At 44.9% G+C, this 18,644-nt stretch overlaps 1 long non-coding RNA gene across 1 annotated transcript; it reads left to right on the top strand.

The window, feature by feature from the left end:
- Positions 1-832: 832 nt before the first annotated feature.
- Positions 833-16,929, top strand: LOC140198294 (uncharacterized). The gene is made up of 3 exons (XR_011886157.1): positions 833-1,259; positions 3,191-3,240; positions 16,095-16,929. It is a non-coding gene; the product is annotated as an uncharacterized lncRNA (long non-coding RNA).
- Positions 16,930-18,644: the final 1,715 nt, after the last annotated feature.

The raw sequence follows: 18,644 nt of genomic DNA, 5'->3' as shown, positions 1-18,644 counted from the left end.
ATAGAACATAGCAAATTTACAGCACTTCTGCCCACAACATAATGCCAGACATGGAACATACTCTAGAAGCTGCCAAGAATTTCCCTACCTCATCGCACTCTATTTTTCTAAGGTCCATGTACCAATCTAAGAGATTTTTAAAAGATCTTACTGTACCTGGCTCCACCACCTTCACTGGCAATGCATTCCATGCACCCACCACTCTCTGTGTGAAAAACTTACCCCTGACATCCCCTTGTACCTACTTCCAAGCACCTTAAAACTATGGCCCCTCGTGTTAGCCATTTCAGCCCCGGGAAAAAGCTTCTGGCTATCCACGCGATCAATGCCCCTCATCATATTGCCCACCACCGGGAAAAGAGGACGGGAATGGTGAAGGAGAATTGGGGGTGGGGGGTGGGGGCATTACCATGGCCTCCTCCACTGTTGTGATGAGTCCACATTTAGGTTGGAAGAACAATACTTTATATTCTGTCTGGGTAGCCTCCAGCCTGCTGGTATCAACATCGATTTCTCGAACTTCCGGTAATGCCCCCAACCCCCTCTCCTTCACCATTACCCATCCCCGGTTTCCCTCTCTCATCTTATCTCCTTGCCTGCCCATCGCCTCCGTCTGGTGCTCCTCCCCATATACTTTCTTCCATGACCTTCTGTCTCTTCTATCAGACTCCCCCTTCTCCAGCCCTGTATCTCTTTCACCAATCAAATTCCCTGCTCTTTACTTCATCCCTCCCCCTTCAGTTTACTCCTATCACTGTGTGTTTCTCTCTCCCCTCCCCCAGCTTTTAAATCTACTTCAGCTTTTTTTTTTCTCCAGCCCTGCCGAAGGGTTTCGGTTCGAAGCGACGACTGTACCTGCCGCCCCCCCCCATCCCCCCACAGAAGCTGCCTGGCCCGCTGAGTTCCTCCAGCATTTTGCGTGTGTTGCACCGAGTACATCGAGTCCTTCCTGGTGACTTGTGGTCAAGCGTGTTACTCTGGAGGAACTGTGCTCAAGTTCATTAACGCAAAGTTCAGATGCACAGGCGATAAACAAAGTCATTGACAGGAGCTTCCTGTGACTCTGAGAACAAACTCGGCGCTTCCATCGGAATGAAATCTGCAGTTCAGGGAGGCGGTCCGCCAACTCACCCTCAAACCCGCAGATAAGTGGGGTGCTGTAGTAGTCTGGCATACTGACCTCTACCATTCAGACCCAGCGACAATTCTCACACACCTCCTGCTTACCCCTCCAACAGGACCCCACCAAGGAACACCAGGTGAGTGTCTCCCACACCATCACCGGCTTTATAAGCTCTGGGGATCTCCCACCCACTGCCTGCAACCTCATAGTTCCTGCACCCACACCTCCCCTTTCTACCTCTTACCCAAGATCCACAAACCTGCCTGTCCAGGTAGACACATTGTTTCAGCATGCTCCTGCCCCACTGAGCTCATATCGGCACACCTTGACTCTGTTTTATCCCTCCTGGTCCAGTCCCTTCCTCCCTACAACAGTGGCACTTCACACACATTCTGGATCTTTTCAATGATTTCAAATTCCCTGGTCCGAATCATCTTATTTTCACTCTGGATGTCCTATACCCCCACCTCCACCCCCAACCAGGAAGGCCTCAAAGCTCTCCATTTCTTACTGAACAGCAGACCCAACCAGTTCTCCATCACCACTCTCCTCTGTCTGGCAGAACTTGTCCTCACTCTCAGTAATGTCTCCTTTGGCTCCTCCCACTTCCTTCAAGCAAAAGGGGTAACCATGGGCACTCGCAAGGGTCCCAGCTATGTCTGCCTTTTCATCAGCTACATGGAACAGTTTATGTTACTGGTGTCTGTCCCCCACTTTTCCTACGCTACATTGATGACTGCATTGGTGTTGCTTCCTGCACCAATTCTGAGCTCTTCAAATTCATCAACTTTCCCTCCAACGTCCACCATGCCCTCAATTTTTCCTGGTCCATTTCCAAATCCTCCCTCCTCTTTCTTGATCTCACTGTCTCTGTCTCTGGAGACAGCTTATTTACTGATGCCTGTTATAAACCCACGGACTCTCACAGCTACCTGGACTATACCTCTTCCCACCCTGTTACTTGTAAAGACACCAGCCCCTTCTCTCAATTCCTCTGTTTCCGGCGCATCTACTCTCAGGGAGAGGCTTTTCATTTCAGAAAATTGGAGGTGTCCTCCTTCTTCAAAGAAAGGGGCTTCCCTTCCTCCGCCATCAATGCTGCCCTCAGCTGCAGCTCTTCTAGTTCACGATGTCTGCTCTCACCTCATTCTCCTGCCGCCCCACCAGGGATAGGGTTCCTCTTGTCTTCACCTGCCACCCCACCAACCTCTGTGTCCAGCACATAATTCTCCGTAACTTCCATCATCTCCAACAGGTTCCCACTGCCAAGCACATCTTTCCCTCCCCCTCGCTTTCTGCTTTCCACAGGGTTCTCCCCCTACATGACTCCCTTGTCTATTCGCACCCCCCCCCCCCACCCGCCACTGATCTCCCTCCTGGCAAACGGAACATGTGCTACACCTGGCCCGACACATCCTCCCTCACTGCCATTCAGGGCCCCAAACAGTTCTTCCAGGTGAGGCGATACTTCACCTGTGAGTCTGTTGGGGTGACGTACTGTGTCTGGTGCTCCCGGTGTGGCTTCCTGTACATCAGTGAGACCTGACATAGATTGGCAGGCCGCTTTGCCAAGCACCTATGCTGCATTTGCCAGAAAACGCAGGATCTCCCAGTGGCCACCCATTTTAATTAAACTTCCCATTCCCATTCTGACATTTCAATCCATGGCGATGAGGCCATGCTCAGGTTGGAGGAGCAACACCTTATATTCTACTTGGGTATCCTCCATCCTGATGGCATGAACATCGATTTCTCAGCCCCTCTTTCACCATTCCCTGTCCCCTTTTCCCTCTCTCACTTAACCTCCTTTCCTGCCCATCGCCTCCATTTTCTTTCTTCCGTGGCCTTTTGTTCTCTCCTATCAGACTCCCCCTTCTCCAGCCATGTATCTCTTTCACCGATCAAATTCCCAGCTCTTTACTTCACCCCTCCCCGCTTCCCGGTGTCACCTATCACCCTGTGTTTCTCCCTCCCTCCCCCAACTTTTAACCCTGACTCCTCATCTGTTTCTCTCTGGTCTTGATGAAGGGTCTCGGCCCGAAACGTTGACTGTACTCTTTTCCTTAGATGCTGCCTGGCCTGCTGAATTCCTCCAGCATTTTGTGTGTGCTGCAAAGGTAAACTTATGTTTTAAGAAATTAAGCTTTATTTATAATAACATATCTAGAAAAGTTTAAAACAGTTCAAATGATATTTGACATTCTTAATGTCATATGGGCAATACATTCAGTAATGTTGACACTGTTTAAACCATTGTCACTCAGATCGCCTCGGGGATGTTGTAAATTTCAGTGTTCGTGGGGCTTCCCCACCTGACCCAGGCCCTCCATGTGTGCTAGCAGAAGGAGTCTCGACTGTGGTCCTCTCCCAGAGACTTTGCACTGGCTGTACTGAGCGTCACTGTGTCCCTCAGCACATCCTCCTGCAGCCTGGACTGTGCCTGTCTGCCAGAATTTTGAGAGTGTCAGGGCACAGAAGTGAGTGTTGTCACTATCACTATGGAGAAGGACCGTGGAAAACACAAAGATCTGAAAGTAGACAAGTTACCTGGAGCAGATGAGTGAGACCCAGAGGTTCATAAAGAAGTAGCTGAAGTGATTGTGGAGATATTAGTGCTGATCTTTCAGTTTTCACTAGATTCTGGAGTGTTTTTGGGGGACTGGAAAATTGCAAATGTCACTCTACTCTTTAAAAAGGGAGGGAGGCAAAAGACAGGAAATTATAGGCGATTTCTTCTGACTTCACTGGTTGGCTAGAGTCTGTTATTAAGGATGAGGTTTCAGAGTAATTGAAGGCACATGATAGGTTGAAATCAGCATGATTTTTCCTTCAGGAAAATCTTGCCTGACCAATCTGTTGCATTTTTTGAGGAAATAACAGGAAGGATAGACAAACAAGAGTCAATAGATGTTGTTTACTTGGATATTCAGAAGACATTTGACAAGGAGCCACACATGAGGCTGCTGAACAAGCTGAGAGTCCATGGAATTACAGGAAAGATACTCGCACGGATAGAAGATTGACTGACTCTCAGGAGACAAAGAGGGGGAATAAAGAGGTCCTTTACTTGTCGGGTGTCGGTGACGAGTGGTGTCCGCAGGGGTCGGTGACGAGTGGTGTCCGCAGGGGTCGGTGACGAGTGGTGTCCGCAGGGGTCGGTGTTGGGACCGCTTCTTTATATTTTGTTTGTCGGTGATATAGATGGCAGAATTGCTGGTTTTGTGGACAATACAAAGATAGCTGGAGGGGTAGGTGGTTTTGAGGAAACAGGGAGTCTGCAGTAGGGCTTAGATTGCAGAATGGCAAAGAAGTGGTAGCTGGAATATAGTGTCGGGAAGTACATGGTTGTGCACGTTGGTAGAGGGAATAAAGGTATCGAAGGAATAAAAGCGCTTTCAAGTAGTTACAGAGGAGAGGTTGGGGTAAGTTTTTACTCAGAGAGTGGTGAGTGCATGGAATAGGCTGCTGGCGACGGTGGTGGAGGTGGATATGATTGGATCTTTTAAGAGACTCCTGGATAGGTACATGCAGCTTAGAAAAATAGAGTGCTATGGGTAACCCTAGGTAATTTCTAAAGTAAGTACGTGTTCGGCACAGCATTGTGGGCCGAAGGGCCTGTATTAGGCAGTAGGTTTTCTATGTTTCTATTAAACATGCAGCAAATTTGGAAATTGGAGGTGGAGAGAGACTTGGGAATCTTAGTGCAGCATTATCCAAAACTTAACATGCAGGCTGAGTCAGTAGTCGGGAAGGCAAATGCAATGTCAGCATTAATTTTGAGGGGACAAGAATGTAAAAGAAAAGATGTAATGCTGAGCCTTGTTAAGTCATTGGTCAGACTCCATTTGGAGTATTGTGAGCAGTTTAGGCTCCTCGTATCAGAAAGGCTGTGGTGACATTGGAGAGGGTCCAGAGGTAGTTGTGAAAAATGCTCCTGGTAAAGAACAGGTTAGTTAGAAGAAGCATTTGATGGTTCTGTTCCTGCATTTGCTGGAGTTTAGAAAAATAATGAGTTATCTCATTGTGACCAGTCAAATACTGGATGGCCTATAGAGAATGGAGTTGGAGAGGATGTGTCCAATAGTGGGAGAGTCGAGGACCAAGGCGCACGGACCCATAATACAAATACATCCCTTTTGTACATTGGTGAGGGGGAATTTCTTTAGTCATTAGATTATGAAACTGGAATTCATTGTCCAGAGAGATGTAGGGGCCAAGTCACTGAGTATATTTAAAGTTGAGGTTGATGGGTTCTTGATTAGTAAGGGTGTCAAATTGTCGGGAGAAGGCAGGAGAATAGGATTGAGAGGGTAAATAAGTCAGCCATGATGGATTGACAGAGTAGACTTGATGGACCGAATGGCGTGATTCTGCTCTGATGTTCTATGGTTTTCTGGTCAAACTCACTTTGATCCTGTCTCTCAGAAATTTTCCCATCACAGATGTGAGGTTCAGCGGCCTGGAGTTCCCTGGATTGTCCTTCCAGCCCTTCTCAAGTTGTGTCCTTGAGCCACCCTGCACCCTCTCTCTCCACCTTTGATTTCTGAATTTGCTGCACTTTTAATAGAAACATAGGAAACCCAACATATTTAAATATAAATTCCACAGAGGGTTGTGGTTCTGTGGAATGCTCTGCCTCAGAAGGCAGTGGAGGCCAATTCTCTGCATTCTTTCAAAAAAGAGTTGGTTAGAGCTCTTAAAGATAGCGGAGTGAAGGGATATGGGGAGAAGGCAGGAAAAGGGTACTGATTGTGGATGATCAGCCATGGTCACAGTGAATGGTGGTGCTGGCTCAATGGGCTGAATGGCCTACTCCTGCATCTATTGTCAATTGTCTATAAACCCAGTTGGCACATGGGTATTAAACCTCCCAATCGTACAAGATATAAATATAATATACCAAATAAAACATGAAAAAGGAAAAAAATAATATATACCCAAAAGAAAAACTAATCTAAACAATGGTAACCACTTAAACTAAAGAAAGAAAAAGACATGGACTGTTGTGTAACGTCAAAAAAAAGGAACCATTAGTGTTGTCGACTCCGCCCATCTCGGCATATATTAAAAAGAAACAGAATAGGTTTGGAAAAGATCAAATTACATCGTTTGGAAGTGTTGAATAGATGGCTTCCAAGTCTTTTTGAATTTAATAGAGGGATCATAAATTACACTTCTAATTTTTTCTAAGTTTAAACACAACATAGTTTGACAGAACCAATGAAATCTGGCAGGAGGATTGATCTCTTTCCAGTTCAGCAAAATGGATCTTCTAGCCATTAATGTAAGAAATGAAGAGGTTAAATGGTTTAGCTCTATCATTGGTAATCCAAAAATTGTGGTAATAGGGTGGACCTACTCCTGATGTCTTCGCATTCCCTTGATCAGGCTCTGGGGATTTATCCACCTCAGTTGGCTTTCACATCATCAGCACCTACTCTTTTGTAATGTGAGATTTTCCATGATGTTGATGTTCATTTTCCTTCATTCCGTGGATCCCATGCTGTTTTCCCTGGGAAACAGGGATGGGAAATATTGATTTCAGACCACTCCCCTCCCGAGCTGATCCACCGGTTGATAACCACATCAGTGCTTAAGGAAATCTGTTCTTTCACCAATTACTCTTTAAATCTCAATGTGCCTGTAGCCGCTCATGAATGTCATAGAAACGTAGAAAATAGGTGCAGGAGTAGGCCATTTGGTCCCTCGAGCCTGCATCGCCTTTCAGTATGATCATGGCTGATCATCCAACTCAGAACCCTGTACCTGCCTTCTCCCCATACCCCCTGATCCCTTTAGCCATAAGGGTCATATCTAATTCCCTCTTAAATATAGACAATGAACTGGCCTCAACTGTTTCCTGTGGCAGAGAATCCCACAGATTCATCACTCTCTGCGTGAAGAAGTTTTTCCTCATCTCGGTCCTAAAAGACTTCCCCTTTATCCTTAAACCGTGACCCCTCATTCTGGACTTTCCCAACATCGGGAACAATCTTCCTGCATCTAGCCTGTCCAATCCCTTTAGATTTTTATACGTTTCAATAAGATCCCCCCTCAATCTTCTAAATTCCAGTGAGTATAAGCCTAGTCGATCCAGTCTTTCATCATATGAAAGTCCTGCCATCCCAGGAATCAATCTGGTGAACCTTCTTTGTACTCCCTCTATGGCAACAATGTTTCACCCATAAAGTGGTGGATGTATGGAATGCTCTGCCTCAGAAGGCTGTGGAGGCCAAGTCCCTGGATGCTTTCAAGAAAGAGATGGGTAGAGCTCTTAAAGATAGCAGAATCAAAGGTTATGGGGATAAGGCAGGAACTAGATACTGATTGTGGATGATCGGTCATGATCACAGTGAATGGTGGTGCTGGCTCGAAGAGACGAATGGCCTACTCCTGCACCTATTGTCTATTGTCTATAAGAATGTCTTTCCTCAGATTAGGGGACCAAAACTGCACACAATACTCCAGATGTGGTCTCACCAAGGCCTTGTACAACTGCATTAGAATCTCCCTGCTCCTGTACTCGAATCCTCTTGCTATGAATGCCAGCATACCATTCGCCTTTTTCACCACCTGCTGTACCTGCATGCACACTTTCAATGACTGGTGTACAATGACACCCAGGTCTCGTTGCACCTCCCCTTTTCTAAATCAGCCACCATTCAGATAATAATCTGTTTTCCTGTTCATGCCACCAAAGTAGATAACCTCACATTTATCCTCCTTAAATTGCATCTGCCATGAATTTGCCCACTCACCCAACCTATCCAAGTCACCCTGCATCCTCTTCACAGCTAACACTGCCACCCAGCTTCGTGTTATCCGCAAACTTGGAGATGCTGCATTTAATTCCCTCGTCTAAATCATTAATAAATACTGTAAACAACTGGGGTCCCAGCACTGAGCCTTGTGGTACCCCACTAGTCACTGCCTGCCATTCTGAAAAGGTCCCGTTTATTCCCACTCTTTGCTTCCTGCCTGCCAACCAATTCTTTATCCGCATCAATACCACACCCCCAATACCGTGTGTTTAAAGTTTGCACACTAATCGGCTGTGTGGGAGCTTGTCAACAGTGTTTTTCTCCCCTGTCCACTCCACGAGTTACATCCTCAAAAAATTCTAGTAAGATTCGTCAGACATGATTTTCCTTTCACAAATCCATGCTGACTTTGGCCGATGATTTCACCGCTTCCCAAATGTGCCGTTATCTCATATTTGATAACTGACTTTAGCATTTTCCCCACCAGCGATGTCACGCTAACCGGTCTATAACTCCCCGGTTTCTCTGTCGCTCCTTTTCTAAAAAGCGGGGTTACATTAGCCACACTCCAATCCTCAGGAACTGATCGTAATTATCATTCAAATTATCTGCAGAGGTATCGCGTGTTCTCTTCCTATCCTCTTGATTTCTCTCTTCACTGTACTCCTCTCTCTGTCTGATACTCTTCGGGTCAGAGAGCTTGACCGGGGATTTCTCACAGAAAGTTGAATCCACTCCTGTTTACTCTTTGTGGTCAGAGCCTTCACAATGTATTTTCCCAGTTCTCTCAGTAACCTGGTCCCACTATGTCTGTGCTGACCATGAGACCAAATTAAACTAACCCCGCCTTTCTCCATACACTCTATATCCCGCACACCCCACCTCCCTTTTCCTGCCTCCTCACGGGCAGCCACAAAATAAAGAAGCCTTATGGAAACCAAAAGAAAGAAGACCGTCAAACACCCAATGCACAGAAAAATACTCGGTACTCCAAAGACAAAAAGAAGCCGATAAAGGAACTCAGCAGGTCGGGTGGCATTTCTACAGGAAAAGTGATAGTCGACGTTTCAGGCTGAGATTCTGCATCAAAGCCCTGTCTCTGCTGCCTCATGTGTCTCCACAACACTCCGAATGTGACCTCACCAAAGCTTCAAGCAAGAGAAAATCAGATCTTCATCAGGAGTGGAGAAAAAAAGATGAGAAGTAAGAGTGAGAAGGTGAGGGGACAGAAAGAAGAAATACAAGGTTGTAGGTGATCGGTGAAACCGGGAGAGGAGGAGTGGTGAATAAAGAGCTAGGAAGGAAACTGGTGACATTGATAAAGGGCTGGAGAAGGGGGATAGAGGACAGAAGGCCATGGAAGAAAGGGGAGGTGGAGGAGCACCAGAGGGAGGTGATGGGCAGGAAAGGAGACAAGGTGAGTTGGTGAAATGGGAATGGGGAAGGGTGAGGGTGTGGCCATTACCGGAAGTTCAAGAAATTGATGTTCATTCCATCAGGTTGGAGGCTACCCAGACGGAGTAATGTTTTGACAAGATATATGTAGATAGTTTGACTAGAGAAGCGATTACAGATGACCGCCTCCCAGTACGTGAGGCTGGGACATAGAAACATAGAAACATAGAAAATAGGTGCAGGAGTAGGCCATTCGGCCCTTCGAGCCTGCACCGCCATTTATTATGATCATGGTTGATCATCCAACTCAGAACCCCGCCCCAGCCTTCCCTCCATACCCCCTGATCCCCGTAGCCACAAGGGCCATATCTAACTCCCTCTTAAATATAGCCAATGAACTGGCCTCAACTGTTTCCTGTGGCAGAGAATTCCACAGATTCACCACTCTCTGTGTGAAGAAGTTTTTCCCCATCTCGGTCCTAAAAGGCTTCCCTTTTATCCTCAAACTGTGACCCCTCATTCTGGACTTCCCCAACATCGGGAACAATCTTCCTGCATCTAGCCTGTCCAATCCCTTTTTCAATCTTTTTATTAATTTCAAAATATAGAAACAAAACATAGCAATAATACAGATAATATGAGATGTATTGTTACATTTAAAAAAAGAGTAATTGCAAAACCAAATAGTGGAAATTACCAAAACTCCCATACATGTAGAACTGATCACGGATAATATAAAGCAAAAAAAAAAGGAAAAAGACAAAAAAAGAAAAAAAAAACCCATCCCAAAAGAAAAAAAAACTAAACTAAATTAAAAGACTTGAACAAAACTAACAACTTAAAAATGGAAAAGAAGAAAACCACAGCGTCGACGCCTCCACTCCCCTCCAACAACAGTACAAAGAAATAAAACCAGTTTGGAAATGATCAAATTACATCAAATGAAAATGCTGAATAAATGGCCTCCAAATTTTTTCAAACTTAATAGAAGGGTCATAAACTGCACTTCTAATTTTCTCCAAGTTCAGACACACCATAGTTTGTGAAAACCAATGAAATACTGTAGGAGGGTTGATCTCTTTCCAATTCAACAAGATGGACCTTCTAGCTATTAAAGTAAGAAATGCAATCATCCTTCGTGATGAAGAGGTTAAATTATTTGAGTCTATCATTGGTAATCCAAAGATAGCAGTAATTGGATGAGGTTGTAAGTCTAGATTTAGGACCGTTGAAATAATATCAAAAATTTCTTTCCAATATTTCTCCAACAAGGGACATGACCAAAACATGTGAGTTAAAGAAGCAATCTCAGACTGGCATCTGTCACATATTGGATTAATATAAGAGTAATAACGAGATAGTTTATCTTTGGACATATGAGCCCTGTGAACTACTTTAAACTGTATCAACCTATGCTTAGCACATACAGAGGATGAATTCACCAACTGAAGAATTTTTTCCCATTTTTCAGTCGGTATATTAATCTCAAGTTCTCTTTCCCAGTCAGCTTTAATTTTATTAGAGGCATCAGGACATAAATTCATAATTATATTATATACAATTGCTATTACACCTTTCTGAGAAAGATTTAAGTCTAAGATTTTTTCCAAAGTGTCCATTGGATATGGGTGTGGAAAATTAGGAGAGACAGTAATTAAAAAGTTTCTAATCTGTAAATATCTAAAAAAGTGAGATCTGGGTAAGTTATATTTATTAGAGAGTTGATCAAAAGACATAAAACAGTTATCCAAAAATAAATCGCGAAAAGATATTATACCTTTGGTTTTCCAATCCAAGTAAGCTTGATCCATCATGGAAGGTTGAAAAAGAAAATTTGATATAATGGGACTTGCTAGAATGAATTGATTAAACCCAAAAAATCTTCGGAATTGAAACCATATACGTAAAGTATGTTTAACTATTGGGTTATTCATTTGTTTATATGATTTAAAAGAAGTAAAAGGAAGTAAAGTTCCTAAAACCGAACCCAAGGAAAACCCTTGTAATGAATTAGATTCAAGATTTACCCAATGAGGGTTTAAAGATGCGTCCAAATCTTGTAGCCAAAATTTTAAATATCGAATATTAATTGCCCAATAATAGAATCTAAAATTTGGGAGGGCAAGTCCCCCCTCCTTTTTGGATTTCTGTAAATATCTTTTACCTAACCTAGGATTTTTATTCTGCCAAATATATGAGGAAATTTTTGAATCCACGTTATCAAAAAAAGATTTTGGGATAAAAATTGGAACCGATTGAAATACATACAAAAATTTAGGCAAAATGATCATCTTAATAGCATTAATCCGACCAATCAAAGACAAAGAGATTGGAATGTAGATTCAAAAATTTTTTCAAAAATTCTAGCTACTAGACTGGAGAAGGTGTTACCTCAAATTCTTTCCATGGATCAAACCGGATTCATCAAAAATCGCTATTCATCTTTTAATATTAGGAGGTTAATGAATATTGTTTATACCCCCTCACTTACTACCCCGGAATGTATTATCTCATTAGATGCTGAGAAAGCCTTTGACAGAGTTGAATGGCCTTATTTATTTAATGTTCTTGGGAAATTTAATTTTAATATGACATTTATATCTTGGATTAAATTGTTATATTACTCCCCGGTAGCCTCGGTCTGTACAAATAATTATAGATCTCCTTTTTTTCGTCTTTTTCGCGGCACTAGGCAAGGTTGCCCTCTTAGTCCTTTACTATTTAATATTGCTCTTGAACCTTTAGCAATTGCTATCCGTGACTCGCCAAATATTGTTGGTATTACCCGTGGAAATGAAATACATAAACTATCATCATATGCAGATGATTTGTTGTTATATATCTCTAACCCGGAGAAGTCAATTCCTGCTATCTTAGATCTGTTAGCTCAATTTAGTAAGTTTTCTGGTTACAAATTGAATCTTAGTAAGAGTGAATTATTCCCTTTAAATAAGCATATACCTATTTATGGACGTTTACCATTTAAATTGGTTACTGATTCATTTATATACTTAGGGATAACAATTACCAAAAAATATAAAGATTTATTTAAAGCTAATTTTTTACCTTTAATTGATCAGATTAAACTTTTATTTACCAAATGGTCCCCAGTCCAATCCCTTTAGGATTTTATACATTTCAATCAGATCCCCCCTCAATCTTCTAAATTCCAACGAGTACAAGCCCAGTTCATCCAGTCTTTGTTCATATGAAAGTCCTGCCATCCCAGGAATCAATCTGGTGAACCTTCTTTGTACTCCCTCTATGGCAAGGATGTCTTTCCTCAGATTAGGGGACCAAAACTGCACACAATACTCCAGGTGTGGTCTCACCAAGGCCTTGTGCAACTGCAGTAGTACCTCCCTGCTCCTGTACTCGAATCCTCTCGCTATAAATGCCAGCATACCATTCGCCTTTTTCACCGCTTGCTGTACCTGCATGCCCACTTTCAATGACTGGTGTACAATGACACCCAGGTCTCGTTGCACCTCCCCTTTTCCCAATCGGCCACCATTCAGATAATAATCTGTTTTCCTATTTTTGCCACCAAAGTGGATAACTTCACATTTATCCACATTAAATTGCATCTGCCATGAATTTGCTCACTCACCCAACCTATCCAAGTCACCCTGCATCCTCTTAGCATCCTCCTCACAACTAACACTGCCACCCAGCTTCGTGTCATCCGCAAACTTGGAGATGCTGCATTTAATTCCCTCATCCAAGTCATTAATATATATTGTAAACAACTGGGGTCCCAGCACTGAGCCTTGCGGTACCCCACTAGTCACCGCCTGCCATTCTGAAAAGGTCCCGTTTATTCCCACTCTTTGCTTCCTGTCTGCTAACCAATTCTCCACCCACACCAATACCTTACCCCCAATACCGTGTGCTTTAAGTTTGCACACTAATCTCCTGTGTGGGACTTTGTCAAAAGCCTTTTGAAAATCCAAATATACCACATCCACTGGTTCTCCCCTATCCACTCTACTAGTTACATCCTCAAAAAATTCTATGAGATTCGTCAGAAATGATTTTCCTTTCACAAATCCATGCTGACTTTGTCCGATCATTTCACTGCTTTCCAAATGTGCTGTTATCACATCCTCGATAACTGACTCCAGCAGTTTCCCCGCCACCGACGTTAGGCTAACCGGTCTATAGTTCCCCGGTTTCTCTCTCCTTTTCTTTTTTAAAAAGTGGAGTTACATTAGCCACCCTCCAATCCTCAGGAACTAGTCCAGAATCTAGTCCACTACCTTCCTTGATTTATTCTTTTGCCAAACTGGGATGAACAATTGTTGTAGTTCATCCATGCAACCTTTAAATGCTTGCCATTGCATATCCACCGTCAATCCTTTAAGTGTCATTTGCCAGTCTATCTTAGCTAATTCACGTCTCATACCTTCAAAGTTACCCCTCTTTAAGTTCAGAACCTTTGTTTCTGAATTAACTATGTCACTCTCCATCTTATTGAAGAATTCCACCATATTATGGTCACTCTTACCCAAGGAGCCTCTCACGACAAGATTGCTAATTAACCCTTCCTCATTGCTCAAAACCCAGTCCAGAATAGCCTGCTCTCTAGTTGGTTCCTCGACACGTTGGTTCAAAAAACCATCCCGCATACATTCCAAGAAATCCTCTTCCTCAGCACCTTTACCAATTTGGTTCACCCAATCTACATGTAGATTGAAGTCACCCATTATAACTGCTGTTCCTTTATTGCACACATTTCTAATTTCCTGTTTAATACCATCTCCGACCTCACTACTACTGTTTGGTGGCCTGTACACAACTCCCACCAGCGTCTTCTGCCCCTTAGTGTTACGCAGCTCTACCCATATCGATTCCACATCTTCCCGGCTTATGTCCTTCCTTTCTATTGCGTTATTATCTTCTTTAACCAGCAACGCCACCCCACTTCCCCTTCCTTCATGTCTGTCCCTCCTGAATATTGAATATCCCTGAACGTTGAGCTCCCATCGTTGGTCACCCTGGAGCCATGTCTCTGTGATTCCAACTATATCATACATTAATAACAATCTGCACTTTCAATTCATCCACCTTATTACGAATGCTCCTTGCATTGACACACAAAGCCTTCATGCGCTCTTTTACAACTCTCTTAGCCCTTATACAATTATGTTGAAAAGTGGCCCTTTTTAATGCTTGCCCTGGATTTGTCGGCCTGCCACTTTTACTTTTCTCCTTAGTACTTTTTGCTTCTACCCTCACTTTACACCCCTCTGTCTCTCTGCACTGGTTCCCACCCACCTGTTGTGAACTAACCTCCTCCCGCCTAGCCTCTTTAATTTGATCCCCACCCTCCAACCATTCTAGTTTAAAGTCACCTCAGTAGCTCTCGCTAATCTCCCTGCCAGGATATTGGTTCCCCTGGGATTCAAGTGTAAACCGTCCTTTTTGTACAGGTCACGCCTGCGCCAAAAGAGGTCCCAATGATCCAAAAACCTGAATCCCTGTCTCCTGCTCCAATCCCTCAGTCACGCATTTATCCTCCACCTCATCGCGTTCCTACTCGCACTGTCGCGTGGCACAGGCAGTAACCCCGAGATTACTACCTTTGCGGACAAAGTGTTTAATGTGTCAGTGGGGAAGACTTTGCCCCAGCGAGCATCTTTCTATTTGTTTTGAAACAGATGGAAAAATTGGACCAGTGCTGAGCCTGCATCTACCTGGAAAGCAGAGAAGATGTCTCAGGCTTTCTCTCTCTTTCTCTGCCACACGCACGCGCACAGACACGTGAGCTCAGACATTTACCTTTATCCACGGCCTTGTCTTCACTTGCACTTACACACAGTTTCATCCGAACCTCCCTCAACTTTGATCCCTCTTGTCCTCTCCCTCGGGATTCCCCCTGCCCCTTAACTTCTGTGCACCCTTCCTCAGACCTCATGCCTCCAGCACTTTCCCACCCCTCCCTTTGCGGCACCCTGTTTGCTACGTGGTTCCTTCCTGTGACCCCTGCATTGGGCTCTCCTTCCCACCCGAGTGGGTGACACAATCCTTGCTCGGGTGACACAACTGTCCCAAATGATCATGTGAGCGAGGCTGAGTGATGGATGGGGCGAAAGGGGCACTGGAACACTGAGTGACGGAGGGGCAGAAAGAAACCCACACTGAGAACCGCGTGTGACCTTTGATACCTGCATGGGGGTCTTTTGTCGCCCAGTGAGTTTGACAGGGCTGGAGAGTGAGTGAGGGGAAAGGACTGAGGTTGAGGATCACATGGGAGGAGGGGTACGCCACCATGTGACCCTCATGGTGACATCGTTGTTAATGCTCTGAATTCACGATTCCGCCAATCTGGTTGATAAATGTTTGGACGTTCAGTTCATGGCGGTACCGCTTTCAACCAGGAGATGGGGATAGCGAGCTGTGCAAAGATCAGTTTCACGGCGAGGATCCCCACCTGCTGCTAGGAACCGGTACTGCAGGGCTTCTTCCTTCATGTTCCCTCCCCCAGTGCTCCCTCCCCCAATCCTCCATCCCGACTCACCTGGTGTACCTTTCACATGTCATTTGTACTCCTTACCTTCTCCCGCCTTATTCCGACTTTATCCCCCCTCCTTCCCAGTCCCGATGAAGGTTCTCGGCGGGAAACATCGTCTGTTTATTCCTTCCATAAATGCAGCCGGACCCGCTGAGTTCCTCCAGCATTTTGTGTTGCTCGGGATTTCCAGCGTCTGCAGACTCTCGTGTGTCACATCCATTTGTTGTTGTTTGCTTGTTTGTTTATTTGAATCAGATGCTCGAAAAACTAAAAATAAACAGAAAATACTTGAACTCCGCAGAGGCCAGGCAGCGTTTGAATGAAGATGTTATGGACGTGGAACGCACACTCCGTGTCTCTCGCCGTGGATCCTGACTAACTTGTTATTGTTGTTCCTGCATTTCCTGGGGATAAAACGGGTCGAAAACAGAATAACTGATTCCACGTGGGCATCCGTTGTGATCTTGTCTCATCAATTAGAGGAACAGCTCCTCATGTTCCACTGGGGCAGCCTGAAACCTGCCGGCATGAACACTGAATTCTCCGACTTCCGGTAGTTGCTCCCCCTCTGTCACTTTTCCTCTTAATTTTCTCTCTTTATGATCCATCAGCCCCCATCACCCTCTCTCTTTCCCCTCCTCCCCCACCCTCACCACCTGCCCATCCTCCACACGCTCCTCCCCACCTCCCTCCCTTCATTCCAGACTCCACCTTCCTCCGACCAGATTCCATCATCCTTGTCACTGCCACCTCTCACCTCCCGGCTTCTGACACATTTCCACACTCCACCCCTTCCTCATCTGCCAGCTCTTACTCCACCTTTCTGTACCGACCATCTCCCCTCTTTCAGCCCAGATGAAGGGTCTGGAGCCGAAATGGTAACTGTTCATTTTCCATTCCCATCCTGTCTGTCTCGCTGAGAATCTCCGGCGCTTTGTGTGTTTCCAGCGTTGCCTGCCCATTCCCTAACATTCACCCTGACCTTCCCAGTCAGCACCACCACCACTTGTCCAACTTAACCTGTCACGTTGTCCGTGGGTCTTCAGGACTCAGGGAACTCCGGACCTGTAGCCCGTAGCTGCTACTGAATGCGCAGTATTTCTGTTCCGTTGGTGGATGCAGTGAACACATTAAAATCAATGGATCTATAATTCGTGCTTATTTCATTCTCTACACACTTATATTGACACCGTATTCCTCCTGTCGCCGGTTCCAGGACCAGACCTGGAGCAGATTCCCAGCCACTGTTTTTTTTTTCCCAAGTCCAGAAGAAAGAATAAAGTTTCCCTGTGAATTTATTTCCAGTGAAAGTGAGGAGATGGGACGTGGTCTCCGCGTTGTAAAATGAAACTGTCCCGGACTCGTAACTGAGATAACCTTCCGACCGTTCTCTCTGCAACTTTTCCTGATACAGTACTGTTGCTGCGGCACGTTCGGCTGCCAATGGCAGCAGCGAGGAGAAAACATGGCCTTAATTATGGATGTTGCTTTCTTGTGGCAGCGCTCCCTGTCAGATGCGCTCAATGGTGAGGAAGGCTTTTCCTGTGACAGTTTGGGCTATGTTCACTCTGGGCATTTGTGTTTCCACAGCAGGCCGTGATGCAAGCAGTCGGGATAATCCCCACTGCGTATCTGTAGAAGTTTGTCAAAGTTTTAGATGGCATGTCGAAAATGCGCAAATTCTGTACTATCACAGTAATGGCGCTTAATGTGCTGGACCCAGAACAAATCCACTGAAATCAGAACCCCAAGGAATTTAAAGGCATTGACCCCTTCCACCTCCGATTCCCTGATGAGGTCTACCTCATGGACCTCCGGTTATTCCCTCCTCCAGACGATAGTCGGCCTTGTTCTGCTGACATTGAGTGAGCGGTTGTTGTTGTGGCACCAAACAGCCTGATTTTCAATCCCCCTACTATATGCTGACTCGTCACCACCTTGGATTCCGCCAACAATAGTCAGCAAACTTAAATATGACGTTACAGTCATAGTCATAGTCATAGTCATACTTTATTGATCCCGGGGGAAATTGATTTTCGTTACAGTTGCACCATAATTAATTAAATAGTAATAAAACCGTAAATAGTTAAACAGTAATATGTAAATTATGCCAGTAAATTGTGAAATATGTCCAGGACCAGCCTATCGGCTCAGGGTGTCTGACCCTCCAAGGGAGGAGTTGTAAACTTTGATCGCCACAGGCGGGAATGACTTCCTATGACGCTCTGTGTTGCATCTCGGTGGAATGAGTCTCTGGCTGAATATACTCCTGTGCCCAACCAGTACATTATGTAGTGGATGGGAGACATTGTCCAAGATGGCATGCAACTTAAACAGCATCTTCTTTTCAAACACCACCGTGAGAGAGTCCAGTTCCATCTCCACAACATCACTGGTCTTACGAATGAGTTTGTCGATTCTGTTGGTGTCTACTACCCTCAGTCTGCTACCCCAGCACACAACAGCAACCATAATAGCACTGGCCACCACAGACTCGTAGAACATCCTCAGCATCGTCCGCCAGCTGTTAATGGACCTCAGTCTCCCCAGGAAATAGAGACGGCTCTGACCCTTCTTGTAGACAGCCTCAGTGTTCTTTGACCAGTCCAGTTTATTGTCAATTTGTATCCCCAGGTATTTGTAATCCTCCACCATGTCCACACTGACCCCCTGGATGGAAACGGGGGTCACCGGTACCTTAGCTCTCCTTAGGTTTACCACCAGCTCCTTAGTCTTTTTCACATTAAGCTGCAGATAATTCTGCTCACACCATGTGACAAAGCTGTGTTTACTCTCAGAGTCCTAAAGCGAGCAGAGCAGTGAGCTCGGGACAAAGCCTTGAGTCACTGTG

This window comes from Mobula birostris, chromosome 5 (genome assembly GCF_030028105.1).
Source record: "Mobula birostris isolate sMobBir1 chromosome 5, sMobBir1.hap1, whole genome shotgun sequence".
Classification (NCBI taxonomy): Eukaryota; Metazoa; Chordata; class Chondrichthyes; order Myliobatiformes; family Myliobatidae; genus Mobula; species Mobula birostris.
The sequence above is the reverse complement of the archived record's forward strand: the minus strand, read 5'-3'. Positions and strand labels throughout refer to the sequence as shown.